At 31.8% G+C, this 4285-nt stretch overlaps 1 protein-coding gene across 1 annotated transcript in view; it reads left to right on the top strand.

The window, feature by feature from the left end:
• Positions 1–4194: 4194 nt before the first annotated feature.
• The window catches only part of LOC102590145 (probable receptor-like protein kinase At1g80640), a 14420-nt gene continuing 14329 nt past the window's right edge, over positions 4195–4285 (top strand). Inside the window, exon 1 of the mRNA XM_015308637.1 lies at positions 4195–4265. The gene's annotated coding sequence lies outside the window, so the exon portion shown is untranslated. The remainder of the gene's footprint in view (positions 4266–4285) is intronic.

Genomic DNA, 4285 nt, shown 5'->3' with positions numbered 1-4285 from the left:
ATCCACGAAGGTGTGTGGCAACTACCTTACAAGTAGTAAATGATTCCTTAAGAGGTATAGCAGTTGAGCAAGTAATTCTTCTTACAAGATGCTTCATTTAAAACACGTTTGGACATTTCGCATGGGGGCATACGATAACTTAGCACTTAGTAGAGACTGTAACTTCTCAAATGTAGAGGCAAGGACTATATAAGATGATATGATAGCTAAACACTTAGTATACGTTATCAAATGAAAGAGTGCATAAACATCCAAACTAATGAAGTCCATGACAGAACCCAAATAAAGGTTGTACATTCCACGTAAGGGGACATAAAATGAACAATGGACATAATATGCATCTGACATATAAAAACATGTAACATGTATAATGTAGGATCTAATTGACTCAATGAACTTCATTTGACTTGGTGTATAACTGATGAAACTTATGTTTAAAGTACCTTTGTCAACTAGTACTTGGAAGAATAAACACACCAATATTGGATAATGAACACGTATAGAAGTAGTCTGACATATTTTGAGAACTTGGATTGTATAAGGAAGACCATTAGCTACATTGGAGATTGTACACCCTTACACTGTATCTTTTACCACGAGGATCACTTAGAGATCTCAATTTGTATAGGACTTCATGCCAAAAGATATGAGATCAAATAGCCTTACATATCTTGTCTCCCGACCAATACTATGTGGTACCATGAATCAGCCTTTCCTTTGAGGCGTTACTTTGCATTAATGGCAAGTAATAGAGCTAATATAATGACTAATAAACAAGGTTGGATCACTTCGACTTACCAAAACTGTAGTCGGGCAGCAAGCTCAAAACCCCTTTACTAATGAGTGTTCTTTTCACTAATTCCTTTATCACCATGTTTACACCATTTATGACCTTCCCATGAGGTCATCTGATAATACCTGGGATTTACAACTTCCAAAACAGTAAATACACACCTAAGGGGCAGCACACCCACACAACCTATAATTCAAATGGTGTATCTTCATTTCTTCCCTAAAACATTTCACATGACTTTCTCTTAAGGCTAGCCAATATTACAAATGATAATCTACAAAATATATTGATTACATCACAATCGGGTCAATAGGTCAAGTAATGGACCACTACGGCATTATTATGTCGAACACCTAGCGGACATAAAGCTCTACTATTCATAAATGGTGTTTCAACACCCAACGGCCTCATACTTACAAACAACACTCTCACTACCATATATAGGAATAAAATCATGCCTTTTAGCACTAATAAACCCAATCATCTACTCGATACTTCTCCAAACTTCACCACGTATAGACAACCCCAAACCTTTCTAAAATAATCAATAAAACTTTGACTCTCTGCTTCTGATCATTTTTTCATGAATTTGTAGTAAAACACGTAGAGAAATCTCACCCAATATGATATCTATAGTGAGACACAATGGGGTAGTAACCTTACCTCAAATTATGAAAAATTGTTCTCTTAACTTGTACTCCTTCAAGAGTTTTAATCACCCTTTACACTTGAACAAAATAAGAAGAGAAAACTGTCTTAATAACAAAGAAAACATGAGCAGACAACTTAGGGAAAGGTCTGCACCATATTTAAACATGAAAAACATGAAATCTCATGGGACAATCAAGCTAAACCATAAGATTTCTACTTACCTTGGCTGAAAATTAGGAGGGTTTCTTCAAGAACCCATTAAGTATTTTTGAGGTGGTTGTGATAATCATTGAGGGAAAGAGAGTGCTGGAGATAAATTCATTTTCTTCTATGCAAGAACTAAGACATAAATGAGCAAAATATGACCCTATAATTGCTGGCACTCCATCGCCTCTATCTTCTTCATTTTTGTCCACAAATTGCCAAGTAGGTGATCCACCTACTTGGCCATTTTTAAGCTGCTCAAATGTCAAACTAGGTGATGCAGCTACTTCTTCTTATTAAATCTTACACTTGAACAAAATAAGAAGAGAAACTGTCTTAATAACAAAGAAAACATGAGCAGACAACTTAGGGAAAGGTCTGCACCATATTTAAACATGAAAAACATGAAATCTCATGGGACAATCAAGCTAAACCATAAGATTTCTACTTACCTTGGCTGAAAATTAGGAGGGTTTCTTCAAGAACCCATTAAGTATTTTTGAGGTGGTTGTGATAATCATTGAGGGAAAGAGAGTGCTGGAGATAAATTCATTTTCTTCTATGCAAGAACTAAGACATAAATGAGCAAAATATGACCCTATAATTGCTGGCACTCCATCGCCTCTATCTTCTTCATTTTTGTCCACAAATTGCCAAGTAGGTGATCCACCTACTTGGCCATTTTTAAGGTGCTGAAATGTCAAACTAGGTGATGCAACTACTTCTTCTTATTAAATCTATTTAGCCATGGCAGGTGATGCAGCTACTTACTCTTATTAAGTTGGTCAAAAAGTCTAAGTAGGTGATGCACCTACTTGTCACCTGCTAGCTTAATTTAGTCAAGCAAGCACCTCACTTATTTTATCTCATTTTTCAAATTCTAATCTTTTAATTTAAACTTAACACTCAACTCTAAAATTTAAGCTTAATAACCACCTTACTTCTCGAGTTTAAATACTTTCATCAGTATTAACTTAGTCGTATAATGTTGAAATGTACAGGGTGTTACATGGGACATGGGTAATCGCCACTTGTCCACTCGATTTAAACCTATAATATTAGTTTAAAAAGTATATGAGGTAATTCTAAGAATAGAAAAAATTACTTTCCAATTTATATTAGTAAAAGGGATTTTAAAAGAAAAAAAAGTTCTTTTAAGAGCAATATTTTATTAGGAAAATGTGTTTAAAAAGAAAAAAAAATGCTATGTTAATTAGGGAACGGGCATTTTTTTACCCAGAAGTAATAATAGGGGCTTTTTTAGGTCAAAATATTGACATCAGGAGTATTTTCGAATCAAAATATTGACGCACAATATTTTTGTTTAATTTTATACTATAATTTAAGGACATTTATGACCATTTTTGGTTTTAATAATAAAACCTTTGGCCATTTTTAGTTTTTTTTTTAAAGAAGTTCCTTTAATAATTTTTTTGTGCATATAGATGAACCTATACTCTACCTAACATGTGACTGTCTGCTTTTATATGGCTTCTTTTATTTTGTCCGTATATTAAACTATGTTGTCATTTAATTTTATCTACCTTATAAGTAAAATATCTACACCTTTTTATAAAATTATATAAGTTAAAATACCTATTAATGGCTACACTTATAAGTAAGAAATTAAGTGTAGCCATATTTCTAGTCTCTCAAACCACAATGTTGCAGACATACATGAGACTAAATTCAATTTGCTCCATATATTACTCTTTAATATATTTGAGATTTAAAGTGGATAAAACAAGTTCCCTTATGCCATGCATTCATAAAGATAGATTAGAGATTAGCAATTCAAAGTTTTACGTCGACCATTAAAATTATTTAATTTGAAATTTAAATAAATATAAGAAGCGAATAACAAAATAATTCAATATTTTCTAATTGAATGCAACTTAATTGAAAAGGAAATCAATTTCTATCGAAATTTATTCATTATCAAGAAATATTATGTATCTCATGGTAATTGTTGTGGGTGTAAATACATATCGATTTAACGATATGATATGAGTGGCATCAAGATGAATGAATTGAGTGTGGAGTGTGGACATTAATGGCATGAGAAAGTACAACTCAATTTTTACCGAGTGATGGAGTGGTAACTGGTAAGTATTTCTTTATCTTTAATCAGAACTCTCGGATTCGCGTCCCTCTGATTTCTGAATAGAGAGTCACCTATATTTTTACCCTTCAATATTAATATTTCTAATGCAAATTCAAATTTAATTGAAAAAAAAATTCAATTTTAAAATGTAAAAAGAAGAAGATTGGGTTGAAAGACAGGTAAGATTTGGTAGGTGAATTAGATAGACTTACTAACAAAAATGGTCCCCTTCTATTCCGGATAAGTTTGAAACAGTCTTAATCCTAACCGTTTTACTCCTTTAAATTTGTTAAAAGTTACTACTATTTTATATCTAATAATACATTTTTATTTTTAATCAGTCATAAAAAAAAATAAAATATATATATTATAATTCTCTAATAAATCAACTTTAATATTCTCCATTTACCATTAATAAAATTATAGTCACACTAACTTTAAAGTGTGTTTTAGACCACAAAATTTATAAGCCTTTCTTATTTTTGAAAATTTTTACTCCACAAAATTTAGAAGGTAAGTGTGGGATTTATATA

The sequence above is a fragment of the Solanum tuberosum genome, unplaced genomic scaffold, assembly GCF_000226075.1.
Source record: "Solanum tuberosum cultivar DM 1-3 516 R44 unplaced genomic scaffold, SolTub_3.0 scf00006, whole genome shotgun sequence".
In the NCBI taxonomy this organism is placed as follows: domain Eukaryota; kingdom Viridiplantae; phylum Streptophyta; class Magnoliopsida; order Solanales; family Solanaceae; genus Solanum; species Solanum tuberosum.
This window is presented reverse-complemented; position numbering and strand designations above follow the sequence as displayed.